Here is a 14,457-nt window from a genome sequence, read left to right as displayed (position 1 = left end):
ACAACATGCAAAAAATGAAGATCAAAGCATCTGGTCCCATCACTTCATGGCAAATAGATGGGATATCAATGACAGTGCAGAATTTTCCACCTCCTCCTAGCAGAAACTGTGACAGTGTTTTATTTTCTTGAACTCCAAAATCACTGCAGATGGTGACTGCAGCCATGAAATTCAAGGAAGCTTGCTCATTGGAAGAAAAGCTTTGAGAAAACAAGACAGCATATTAAAAAAAGAGAGACATTATTACTTTGCCGACAAAGGTCTGTATAGTCAAAGCTATGGTTTTTTCAATAGTCATGTATGGATGTGAGAGTCAGACCATAAAGAAGGCTGAGCACCAAAGAACTGATGCTTTTGAATTGTAATGCTGTAGAAGACTCTTGAGAGTCCCTTGGACTGCAAGGAGATCAACTCAGTCAGTCATAAAGGAAATTGGTCCTGAACATTGATTGGAAGGACTAATGCTGAAGCTGAAGCTCCAATACTTTGGCCACATGATGCAAAGAACTGACTGATTGGAAAAGACCCTGATGATGGGAAAGATTGAAGGCAGGAGGAGAAGGGGAGGACAGAGGACGAGATGGTTGGATAGCATCGCCAAATTGAGCACAAGCTCTAGGAGATGATGAGAGACAGGGAAGCCTGATGCAGCAGTCCATTAATTGCAAAGAGTCAGCTATGACTGAGCAACTGAGTGACAATAGCCAATAGCAACCAAATTGGATTGATTTAGAAATATGCTCATGTTAACATTAAGAAAATGATCACTGCAATTATTCACATTTTTTAAAAACGAGAAAAGCGTACGATTATCCAAATAGCTAAAAAAATAAAATAAAATAAAATAAAATTTAACACCTGAAAGTTTCATGCAAAGATGGGCAAAATAAAGGGCAGAAATAGTATGGAACTAACAGAAGCAGAGGATATTAGGAAGAGATGGCAAGAATACACAGAAGAACTTTTCAAACAAGATCTTCATGACCCAGATAATCACAATGGTATGATCACTCACCTAGAGCCAGACATCCTGGAATGTGAAGTCAAGGTGGCCTTGGAAGAATCACTATGAACAAAGCTAGGGGAGGTAATGGAATTCCAGTTGAGTCATTTCAAATCCTAAAAGATGATGCTGTGAAAGTGCTGCACTCAATATGCCAGCAAATTTGGAAAACTCAGCAGTGGCCACAGGTCTGAAAAAAAGTCAGTTTTCATTCCAATCACAAAGAAAGACAATGCCAAAGAATATTCAAACTACCATAAAATTTCACTCATCTCACATGCTAGCAAAGTAGTGCTCATAATTCTCCAAGCCAGGCTTCTACAGTGCATGAACCGAGAACTTCCAAATGTTCAAGCTGGATTTAGAACAGGCAGAGGAACCAGAGATCACATTGTCAACATCTGTTGGATCACAAAAAAAGCAAAAAAGAGTTCCAGAAAAACCTTTACTTCTGTTTTATTGACTACACCAAAACCTTTGACTGTGTGGATCACAAGAAACTGGGAAAAATTCTGAAAGAGATGGGATTAGCAGACCACTTGACCTGCCTCTTGAGAAATCTGCATGCAGGTCAGGAAGCAACAGTTAGAACTGAATTTGGAACAATGGACTGTTTCCAAATTGGGAAAGGAGTATGTCAAGGGTGTATATTATCACCCTGCTTATTTAACCTATATGCATAGTACATCACGCAAAATGCCAGGCTGGATGAAGCACAAGCTGGAATCAAGAGTGCCAGGAGAAATATCAATAACCTCAAATATTCAGATGATGCCACCCTTATGGCAGAAAGTGAAGAGGAACTAAAGAGCCTCTTGATGAAAGTGAAAGAGGAGTGTGAAAACGTTGGCTTAAAACTCAGCATTCCAAAAATGAAGATCATGGCATCCAGTCCCATCACTTCATGACAAATAGATATAGGGCAGTGGAAACAGTGAGAAATTTTATTTTCTTGGGCTCCAAAATTACTGCTGATGGTGACTGCAGCCATGAAATTAAAAGATGCTTGCTCCTTGGAAGAAAAGTTATGACCAACCTCGATAGCATATTAAAAAGCAGAGACATTACTTTGCCAACAAAGATCCATCTAGTTAAAGCTATGGTTTTTCCAGTGGTCATGTATGTATGTGAGAGTTGGACTACAAAAAAATATATGAGCGCCAAAGAATTGATACTTTTGAACTGTGGTGTTGGAGAATATTCTTGAGTGTCCCTTGGAGTGCAAGAAGATTAAACCAGTCAATCTGAAAGAAAATCAGTCCTGAATATTCATTGGAAGGACTGATGCTGAAGTGGAAACTCCAATACTTTGACACCTGTTGCAAAGCCCTGATTCATTGGAAAAGACCCAGGTGCAGGAAAAGGTTAAAGGAAGGCAGTGAAGGGGACAACAGAAAATAACATGGTTGGATGCCATCACTGATTCAATGGACATGAACTTGAACAAGCTCCAGAAGTTGGTGATGGTCAGGGAAGCCTGGCATGTTGCAGTACATGGGGCTGCAAAGAGTCAGACACAACTGAGTGACTGAACTGAACTTAACAAAAATAAAACAAAAATCACAATTGTGTGTAAAATATGGAAAGATTAGTCCTTGATTAAGGCATAAAACAAAGCTGTCCACTTTTATCTGTGTTCTATACAGTATAATAAGAGAAGAAGAATGAAAAGTTTACTTATTTGAAAGGAAAAATTAAAATATAAGTATTTGAGGTTAAGGCAATTATTCATACAGATAATCCAAAAGGATATGCATAAATATTACTTGAATTAATCAGCAAATTTAGCACCTATATAAATTAGCCATATGTAGGAATGAGAGATCAAACTGCCAACATTCACTGGATCATGGGAAAAACAAGGGGGTTACAGAAAAACATCTACTGCTTCCTCATTTACTAGGCTGAAGCCTTTGGCTGTGTGGTTCACAACAAACTGTGAAAAATTCTTAAAGAGATGGGAGTTTCAGACCACCTTACTTCTCTCCTGAGAAACTGGTGTGTGGGTCAAGAAGCAATAGTTAGAACAAACCACGGAATAACGGACTGGTTCTAAATTGGGAAAGGAGTACAACAAGGCTACATATTGTCATTCTTCTTATTTAACTTCTATGCAGAGAACATCATGTGAAATGCTGAGCTGGGTTAATCACAGGCTTGAATCAAAATTTCTGAGAGAAATATCAACAACATGATATGCAGATGATACCCCTCTAATGGCAAAAAGTGAAGAGGAACTAAACAGTGTCTTGATGAAGGTGAAAGAGGAGAGTGAAAAAGCTGGCTTAAAGCACAACATTCCAAAAACTAGGATCATGGCATCCAGTCCCATCACTTCATGGCAAAAAGATGGGGAAAAAGTGGAAACATGACAGTTGATTTTCTTGGGCTCCAAAATCTTGTGGATGGTGACTGTAGCCATTTGATTTAAAGATGCATGTTCCTTGGAAGAAAAGCTATGACAAACCTAGACAATTTATTTAAAATCAGAGACATCACTTTGCAGGAAAACCCATATAGTCAAAGCTATGGTTTTTCCAGTAACAATCTATTTATGTGAGAGTTGGACCATAAAGACAGCTGAGCACAGAAGAATTGATGCTTTCAAATTGTGGTGCTAGAGAAGACTCTTGAGAATCCCTCATACTGCAAGGAGATCAAACCAGTTAATCCTAAAAGAAATCAATCCTGAATATTCATTGGAAGGACTGATTCTGAAGCTGAAGCTCCAATACTTTGGTCACCTGATGCAAAGAGCTGACTCATTGGAAAAGACTCTAATCCTGGGAAAGATTGAAGGCCAAAGGAGAAAAGGGGACAACAGAGGATGAGATGGTTGGATGACATCACTGACTCAATCGACATGAATTTGAGCAAACTCCAGTAGGTAGTTAAGGACAGTCTGCGGGGTTACACAGAGTCAGACATGACTTATTGACTGAATACCAACAACACCAGCAAGTATTTGCTACTTTTCCTCAACTGCTGGGAAGAAGCAGACCTGCTTGCCTCACTGATACTGAGCATGCCATAGGACTTGCCTCAGCAAGGGGAACATAGGCAGAAATGAATGATGTGCTTAGGCTTTGGGAGTTTTGTGATTGAGCCATCTGCAAGGTTTTCACCTCCTCCCAGTAGAGAACACATATCGGGTATGTCTGTCCATCTGACCTGTATGTGGGAATGAGACACATGGAGCAGAGCTGTCCCAAACAACTCCCAGATTCTCATTCAGAGTCAGAGGAATGTCAGCTAACTCTCACACATTCTCATTCAGGTCTTCATCAGTTTATCCATTATCACTGAACTCTTAGTTGATTTCTTATGTAGGTTCTTTGGCTAATAGCTGATTATTGTAAAAAGATGCTGGATACAATATCAATATGTAACATTACATAACCCCAATTAGTTATTCTAATGAAAAGCAATGTTAAAAATATTTTAAAATATGATATAATTTATAAAAACATAGAACTCAAATTCCTAGAAATAAATATGATCAAAGACATGTGACACTTCTGCAAAGAAAAAAAAAAATACAGAGAGAAAAAAATTGAATAAATGGAGTAATAAATCATGTCTATTTATTTTTACATCTATTGATTCATAGATTTTTAAAAACTTACTTTTCTTACCTGCCTCCCAAGACATGTGAACTCAGGTCATGAAAGCAACAGTTAGAACCAGTCATGGAATAACAGACTGGTTCAAAATTGGGAAAGGAATACATCAAGGTTGTATATATTGTCACCCTGCTTATTTAACTTAGATGAATAGTACAGCATGAGGTGGACAGGAAAGCCTGGCATGCTGCAGTCCATGAGGTCACAAAGAGTCAGACATGACTGAGCGACTGAACTGAATGGAACTGAACAACATGTGAAATGCCAAGCTGGATGACGCACAAACTGGAATCAAGATTGCTGGGAGAAATATCAATAAAATATTAACAACCTCAGATATGCAGATGACACCATCCTTATGGTAGAAAGTGAAGAGGAACTGAAGAGCCTCTTGATGAAAGTGAAAGAAGAGGTTGAAAGAGCTGGCTTAAAACTCAACATTCAAAAAACGAAAACCATGGAATCCAGTCCCATCACTTCACGCAAATAGATGGGGAAACAATGGAAACAGTGATAGGCTTCATTTTCTTGGTCTCCAGAATCACTTCAGATGATGACTGCAGCTATGAAATTAAAAGACACTTACTCCTTGAAAGAAAAGCTATAACAAACCTAGGCAGCATATTAAAAAAGCAGACATTACTTTGCCAACAAAGGTCCATATAATCAAAGTGATGCCCTTTCCACTAGTCATGTATGTATGTGGAGGTGGACCATAAATAAGGCTGAGCACCAAAAAGTTAATGCGTTTGAACTGTGGTATTGGAGAAGACTCTTGAGGGTCACTTTGACTGCAAGATCAAACCAGTAAATCTTAAATTAATCCTGAATACTCATTGGAAGGATTGATGCTGAAGCTGAAGTGCCAGTACTTTGGCCACCAGTTGCAAACAGCCTCCTCCGTGGACATAGGAACCTGGTGGGCTACAGCCCATAGGGTAACAAAAAGTCTTATCTAGATGTGACTTGTTTTTGGCCTTTCTTAATGTAGCAAATAGAAGTTCTTAATTTTGATATCAAATTTATCAGTCTTTTCCTTTATGGTCAGGGACCTACTTAAACACATGTTGTCTACTCAAATATTCTTCTATATTTCCTTAAAGAAACTTTGCATATTTACCTTTCATAAACAGGTATGTGACCCATCAGGAATGTGCTTTTGTTCTTGATGTAAAGGTAGGTCAATGTCTATTATTTCCCATATGAGTGTCCTATTCACCCATTTGAAAAGACCACAATGAGATACTGGTACACACTCAAGAAAAAATGGTAGAATGTTTCATAAAATGGCTATATTAAAAAAATCAAAGATATTAGAACTGGAAGTTTCTTTGCTGGTGAATATATGTGAACAACTACTCTGAAAAACTGTGCAGCAGTACCTATTAATTTTGTTGTTGTTCAAAGTTGCTTCAGTCATGCCTGACCCTTTGTGACCCTATGGATCATAGGCCCTCAGGCTCCTCTGACCATGGGATTTTCCATGCAAGAATACTGGAGTAGGTTGCCATTCTCTTCTCCTGGGGATCCAAAGATTGAACCCACAGTTATGTCTGACTCTTTGCAATCCCATGAACTGTAGCTCACCAGGCTTCTCTGTTCCTCACCATCCCCTAGAGTTTGCCCAAGTTAATGTCCATTCAGTTGGTCATACCATCCAACTATCTCATGCTCTGTCATCCCCTATTCCTCCTGCCCTTAATCTTTCCCAGAATCAGGATCATTTCCAGAGTCAGTTCTTCGCATCAGGTGGCCAAAGTATTGGAGTTTCAGCTTCAACATCAGTCCTTTCAATGAGTATTCAAGATTGATTTCCTTTCCGATTGACTGGTTTGATCTCCTTGCAGTCCAAGCAACTCTCAAGAGTCTTCTCCAGCATCACAGTTCAAAAGCATCAGCTCTTAAATGCTCAGCCTTCTTTATGGTCCAACTCCCACATCCATACATGACTACTGGAAAACCTGTAGCTTTGACTACATGGAGCTTTGTAGGCAAAGTGATGTCTCTGTTTTTAAATACACTGTTTAGGTTTGTCATAACTTTCCTGCCAAGAAGCAATCGCCTTCTAATTTCATGATTGCAGTCACTGTCCTCAGTGATTTTAGAGCCCATGAAGAGGAAATCTGTCAGTGCTTCCACCTAGATTTGTCCTAATGATAAAAATAAATATATACAAATCCTAAAAGATCCTAAAATTCCTAAAAGATTATGTTTTGAAAGTGCTGCACTCAATATGCCAGCAAATCTGGAAAATTCAACAGTGACCACAGGACTGGAAAATGTCAGTTTTCCTTCCAATCCCAAAGAAAGACAATGCCAAAGAATGTTCAAACTACCACACAGTTGCACTCACCTCACACGCTAGCAAAGTAATGCTCAAAATTCTCCAAGCCAGTTTTCAACAGTATGTGAACAGTGAACTTCCAGATATTCAGGATGGATTTAGAAAAGGCAGAGAAATCAGAGATAAAATTGCCAGCATCCACTGAATCATAGAAAAAACAAGAGAGTTCCAGAAAAACATCTACTTCTGCTCTATTGACTATGCCAAAAACTTTGACTGTGTGAATCACAATAAACTGTGGAAAATTCTTCGAGAGATGGGAATACCAGACCACTTGAACTGCCTCTTGAGAAATTTGTATGCAGGTCAAGAAGTCATGAAATTAAAAGATGTTTACTCCTTGGAAGGAAAGTTATGACCAACCTAGACAGCATATTAAAAAGCAGAGACATTACTTTGCCAACAAGGTCCGTCTAGTCAAGGCTATGGTCTTTCCAGTAGTCGTGTATGGATGTGAGAGTTGGACTATAATGAAAGCTGAATGCCAAAGAATCGATGATTTTGAAATGTGGTTTTGGAGAAGACTCTTGAGAGTCCCTTGGACTGCAAGGAGATCCAGTCCATCCTTAAGGAGACCAGTCCTGATTGTTCATTGGAAGGACTGATGTTGAAGCTGAAACTTCAATACTTTGGTCACCTGATGTGAAGAACTGACTCGTTTGAAAAGACCCTGATGCTGGGAAAGATCAAAGATGGAAGGAGAAGGGGAAGACAGAGGATGAAATGGATGGATGGCATCACCGACTCAATGGACACAAGTTTCAGCAAGCTTCGGTGGGGGTTGGTGATGGACAGGGAGGCCTGGTGTGCTGCCATCCATGGGGTCCCAAAGAGTCAGAACTGAACTGAAGACAAATTCTATTGATAACTTAAGGTGAATGATGTCAGATTTGTGATCTCCAAAAAAGATTTAGCTTCAGTACCAGGGACTAGGCTTGATCACTCAAGAGCTTTTGGGTAGCACAATTTTATTAAAGTGAAAAAGGGACAGAGAAAGCTTCTGACATAGACATCAGAAGGGAGACAGAGAGTGCCCCCCTCACTTGTCTAAGCAAGGAAATTGTATACTTTTTAAATTAGTTATTACAATAAATCAAAAGAATGTTTCAAGGTTGTAAAAATTTTACCAGACCCACTCCCAAAATTTACATTTTAGTAGAACAGGATTAGAATTTAACAAAAGATAAATTTTACCTGACCCACTCTCATAATATACATTCTAAAATATCAGGGTTAATCAGAAGGTTTCCAAGAAGGAGAAACCGGCCTCAAGCAGGATACATTGTTGCTATATAATCCTTAGTACAGAGTTTAAACTGAATTGTTTGTTGTGTAATAATCAGTTCTGGGCTTAAAAAAAAAAAAAAAAAGCTTGACTAAGGAATGTAGAGGAAAAATATATGTGTCCTTTCCTCCTCTTGAGAATTCCAGACCCCTGTATCCTCTTTGAGAGCCCAAGACCCCTCTCTCCTTCTTGGGGACCCCAGACTTCCTATCAACCTGCCTAGGAACTGACTCTCTCACTATGACCCAGAAAGTCCTCACTCTTAAATATGGGAGAGTAGGTCAACTTCAGGGAAAGGATGCATCTTTATGGCAATAAAGATACTATTTGCATATATTCTAAGAAAGCCCATGACAAACCTAAGCAACATATTAAAAAGCAGAGATATCACTTTGCCAACAAAGATCCATATAATCGAAGGTATGGTTTTTCCATTAACAGTGTACTTACATGAGATTTGTACCATAAAGAAGGCTGAGAGCAGAAGAATTAATGGTTTTGAATTGTGGTACTGGAGAAGTCTCTTGCAAGTGCCTTGGATTACAAGGAGATAAAACCAGTAAATCCTAAAGGAAATCAACCCTGAATATTCTTTGGAAGGACTGATGCTGAAGCTGAAGCTCCAAAACTTTGGTCACCTGATGTGGAGAGCCAACTCATTGGAAAAGACTTTGATGCTGGGAAAGATTGAGGGCAGGAAGAGAAGGGGGCAATAGAGGATGAGATGGTTGGATGGCATCACTGACTCAATGGACTTGAGTTTGAGCAAATTCCGTAAGATAGTGAAAGACAGGGAAGTCTGGCGTGCTGCAAGTTAATGAGGTTGCGAAGAGTCAAACATGACTTGGTGACCAAACAACAACAAAAGCATTCACCAAAACACATGTGTGAGTATGCTCACAGTGATTCTAGGTATAGTACCAAACATAGTTTCTAAGTTATAGCCAAGTTGAAATTGCTGGCATCAAATATACATTTTCCTATTCTGAGTAGGATTTGGTTAAAATATATAACAACAACTTGTAGACTGAAAGCAATGACTATATTAGGGCTATTATCTTTGGGAGAATGGAAGCACACAAGAAGAATTTCACATTCATCTTAGCTTCCTCTCTGATATGCAAGACAGGGAATAAGGGGAGCAGTACAGTAAAGGATTCCTAGCATTCATATTAAAAATTCCCACTGAGTTCTTGACCTCAACATAGACTGTTCGTGTACATGGTATCAGTCTGGAAGGCCTAGCAGAGATTTCTTTGAGGATGGAGAATTGTGCTGATATTTTAGAGACTACAAAGTGATGGGTAATGTTGAGTCCAGTGCAGTCAAGTTGATGATTGAGGGTCAAGAAATGCCATAGTATAAAAACAAGATGCACCCTCTAGACACAAGAAAAATACTGAAACATGCCTGCCTCAACAAACCTTATTGCCAGATCTCAAGAAAATCAAGGTGATTTACTGGTGATTTAATTTCCATCCAGAAAAATTTTAATATTTACCATGATTTGGAGAAGAGTATGTAATCCAAAACTTCTGAAAGATATCACTCATATGAACAGTTCACAATAAAAATGCACTGGATACTAAATATGTGAATATTCAGGCAAAATGAGTAGAAATCAGTAGTTGAAATAGTCAATAGAAGCAGATCTGGAGATGATTTAGTTATTAAAATTAGAAGACAAAGACTAATTTAATATGTTAAACTAATATTTTAAATAAAAATAAAGCAAAAGATGGAAAATAGTTAAAAATCATATCAACAGATAATTTGAATTTATAAAGCTCACATATATATTCTAAAAGCTAAGAAAATACAGTTTTGAGATTAAGAACTCATTGGATACATTTAATAGAAATTAACCACAGGTGAACTTACAAGTAAAGACAAACACAGGTCAATAAAGCTTATTCAAAATGAAGGACAAAAAAGTAAAGAATCAGTTCAGTTCAGTCACTCAGTCATGTTCAATTCTTTGTGACCCCATGGACCACAGCACACCAGGCCTCCCTGTCCATCACCAACTCCCGGAGTTTACTCAAACTCATCTCCATTGAGTCAGTGATGCCATCCAACCATCTCATCCTCTGCCATCCCCTTCTCATCCTGCCCTCAATCTTTCCCAGCATCAGAGTCTTTTCAAATGAGTCAGTTCTTTGCATCAGATGGCCAAACTATTGGAGTTTCAGCTTCAACATCAGTTCTTCCAATAAACACCCAGGACTGATCTTTAGGATGGACTGGTTGGATCTCCTTGCAGTCCAAGGGACTCACAAGAGTCTTCTCAACACCACAGTTCAAAAGCATCAATTCTTCAGCACTTCAGCACTTTCTTTATAGTCCCACTCTCACATCCATACATGACTACTGGAAAAACCATAGCCTTGACTAGATGGACCTTTGTTGGCAAAGTAATGTCTCTGCTTTTTAATATACTGTCTAGGTTGGTCACAGCTTTCCTTCCAATGTGTAAGTGTCTTTTAATTTCATGGCTGCAGTGATTTTGGAGCCCCCCAAGATAAAGTCAGCCACTGTTTCCACTGTTTCCCCATCTATTTGCCAGGAAGTGTTGGGACCGGATGTCATGATTTTAGTTTTCTGAATGTTGAGTTTTAAGCCAACTTTTTCACTCTCCTCTTTCACTTTAATCAAGAGGCTCTTTAGTTCTTCTTCACTTTCTGCCATAAGGGTGGGGTCATCTGCATATCTGAGGTCCTTCTTCATTTTTTTTTTTTTTTTTTTTTTTTTTTGCCCTTAGTGTGAAACATTGGTTGAGTAGTTTGGGTTGATTTCTTGTTAGGGGTGACTTGTGCCTGTGTTCTTACCTCCTAGAGTGTGTGTTCCAGGGAGGCAATGGTTGTGTGACTGGGGATTGGAGTGGAAGGGGGGTGGAGAGGGGCCTGGTGTTCTCACAGTCAGGAACAGAGTGGGTTCCCAGGGTGTCTGAATGAATGAGGCAGTTCTGCCCCTGGCCCTCCACACATCTTGACATAATTGACAACTTCCTTAATTTTTGCCCCTGCCTACAACCTATGACCAACCAACCACATGGATTCCTGCTCCTAGTTACCTCACTTGCAGCTTCCCTGGGCCAGCAGCCTCGAGTCAAGGCACACCTGAAGCCTTCTTTGTTCTTCATTACAAAGTTTTCCCACTCCTCTTTCTGCCTTTGAGAGTCTGCCAAAGGTAACTGATGTGGCAACCTCTGAATACTCAATTCTCATTAATTTCAACAGTGATTTCAACTACACAGTGTAGAGAAAGAGCAAATTAGCCAAGATGGTGTGGTTAGGCTCTCTTGCCCCACATTTTGTACATAATGATTATGCAACAGCTGAGACGACTTATAGCACTGCACATGAGTGTCACAAGGTACTTGTTTTGTCATGTTCTGGACACATATATGAGCTTCCCCTAGAAAGCAGCAGCATTAATTCTGCATCACAGTTCTGTCTGTTGGGTCAGCCATGAGAGGAGAGCATTGTGGCATGGCTGCAACATCAGCCAGGAGAGAATAAACATATCTGCAGTTCCCACAACTCTTTGCATCTTCTTCCAGCCTCTTAGCTTGCACCTTGCCTAACCTGGGTTCAACGAACACTGTGCACAGTGTGAACAGCAAGATAATTGGCATCATGGACAGAGTCAGTGATACACACCACAATATTAATTATGCAGGGGATCTTAATATACTTGGAAACTGGAAGTTGGACTTTTGTTTTCTCATTCTGACTTTTAGGCTTCCCTTAACCACACATCTGGCTAGGAAATGAGGAAGGATGGGAGAGTATGTCTGTCATGTCAGAAGTCTCTGCTACAACTGAATATTATCATGTGAGAAATCAATGGAAGGAGAATGAGCTTTGAAGCCAGTAAAGCTTGGATTGATGGCTAGAACTGACACTCACCAGCTGTGTGACCTTGGGCTCAGGACCTTCACTCCAAGGCCTCCATCTTTTCATCTATTGAATGAGCAAAAGCACCTACCCCATACAACTGTTTGGAAGAATAGAAAATAGTCATAAAATCAGGTGGCCATCAACAAGCTTGCCCTAGCAAGGGCTTAAACAATGCCAGTCCTCATATTCTTCCCTTCCTGGATATTTCAGGCAGATATCTTATATGAACTTAATTTACAATCACTTCTTTCAAATCAAAGAGTAACTTGCTACTTATATGGTCCATTAATACTAAAAGGCCTTAATACTTATTAACACAGATTATTCCCCCAGAACTTTTTTTCCCCCACAAGTCAACTGGCTCAATGCTGAGGTAACAGCAATGCCTAAGTCATGCTTCCTGTTTGCTCGCAATTTAATTGAGGAGAAAAGTCTTTTCCCAAACAATTAAAGTATATTGTGTTGTACTATATGCCCGACTAGTGACAAAGGTGATGAGTGTTACTTGAGTTCATAGAAAGGGATGTGCATTTTGGTGACCTGCGGCCAAGTTGGAGTACATCTGGGCACTAAAATACCCACATAGAATTGGCTAAGTCACAAGTGCAGGTAAAAATAAATCATGGGAAAATAATACATGCTTGCTACATTGAAAATTTGGAAGACATAAAAGAAATTAAAAAGAAATTATCTACAATCCATATTCTGGAGATAATCACTGGTAATATTGTAATTTGTTTACTCATAGTCTTTTTTATTATATATAATTTTAAAATAATTTATTAAACAGTTATAAAGATTAAATACATACACACATGCATAAATGCATATGCATTCTTTCATTATGATTTTCTCATATTATGAGAAGCTTCTGTACTTGGAAATTGAGCAAATGTATTATATTCCTCAAAGTTTATCAAGTAGAGTTTAAAAGTCTTCTATTATTCTTATAATAAAATTAATTTTGTTTATGTCATCCTGTATTATATATGTTATTTCCATTTTCAATACTATCAATAAAGCTGATGAATAAGGTAGCAAAGTGGATCTCTTTACACAAACTATTTTTCTACAGTTTGGATTATAATTATACCCTTAGATTCCCAAAAAGTGGGGATCACTAGTTCAAAGGGCAAGAATGTCTTTGAATTTCTCGATACATGTTGGAAAATGCTTTTCACAACATCAGACATATCCTATCTCACTGCAGAATTTCAAGAGAAGGGTGTCACAAGAAAGAGGGGAGGCCATCCCTGTCACAGAAACAGCATGAGGGAGTAGGTGTGTATTTTAGGGAAAAGAGGCTGTATCATCAGCAAGACCTAGCCCAGGCCTTGCCATTGAGTATTGGTCCACTAACTATTTGATGAGTAAATGAAAGCTACAAAGATGAAGAATTGTGGACATGTTAGGAAAGCGTAGAATGAAAATGTTTTTGGAGGAGATGAAGTCTTTGAGAAACATTGTGAGACAAGCTTAGAGAGGGCTGTGGATGTCTTAAATATCACATATGGGCTTAGAATTTAAACGGATAAACCAGTGAGAACCACACAGTAATTTTGCAAGGAAATAATATGAGACGAATAAAGAATTTTGCCCTTTTTGGCTCTCTGAGCAGCGCCATGGTGGTTGGCAAGAACAAGCACCTTATGAAAGGAGGCAAAAGGGGAGCCAAGAAGAAAGTGGTTGATCCATTTTCGAAAAAAGATGGGTATGATGTGAAAGCACCAGCTACGTTCAATATAAAGAATATTGGTAAAACATTGGTCAGAAGATCTCAAGGAACCAAAATTGCATCTGATGACCTGAAGAGGCATGTTTTTGAAGTAAGTCTTGATGATCTGCACAATGATGAAGTTGCATTTAGAAAACCCAAACTAATTATTGAGGATGTTCAGGGCAAAAAATGCTTAATTAATTTCCATGGCATGGATCAAAAAATGGCAGACCATGATTAAAGCTCATGTTGTTGTCAAGATTACCAATGGTTACTTGCTTCATCTGTTTTGTAAGGGTTTTAATTAAAAAAAAAATGCAGCAATCAGATTCAGATGACCTCTTATGTCCAGCACTAGCAGGTGCACCAGATTTGCAAGAAGATGATGGAAATCATGACCTGAAAGGTGCAGACAAATGACTTGAAAGAGTTGGCCAATAAATTGATTCCAGATAGCCTTGGGAAAGACATAGAAAAATCTTGCCAATCTATTTATCTTCTCCATGATGTCTTCATTAGGAAAGAAAAAATGCTGAAGAAGCCCAAGTTTGCATTGGGAAAACTCATGGAGTTACATGGTGAA

General features: G+C 38.8%; 1 pseudogene; it reads left to right on the top strand.

Annotated features, from left to right (window-relative positions):
• Positions 1-13,779: 13,779 nt before the first annotated feature.
• On the top strand, positions 13,780-14,232 carry LOC136163532 (small ribosomal subunit protein eS1-like; annotated as a pseudogene).
• Positions 14,233-14,457: the final 225 nt, after the last annotated feature.

The sequence above is a fragment of the Muntiacus reevesi genome, chromosome 3 (assembly GCF_963930625.1).
Source record: "Muntiacus reevesi chromosome 3, mMunRee1.1, whole genome shotgun sequence".
Classification (NCBI taxonomy): Eukaryota; Metazoa; Chordata; class Mammalia; order Artiodactyla; family Cervidae; genus Muntiacus; species Muntiacus reevesi.
The sequence above is the reverse complement of the archived record's forward strand: the minus strand, read 5'-3'. Positions and strand labels throughout refer to the sequence as shown.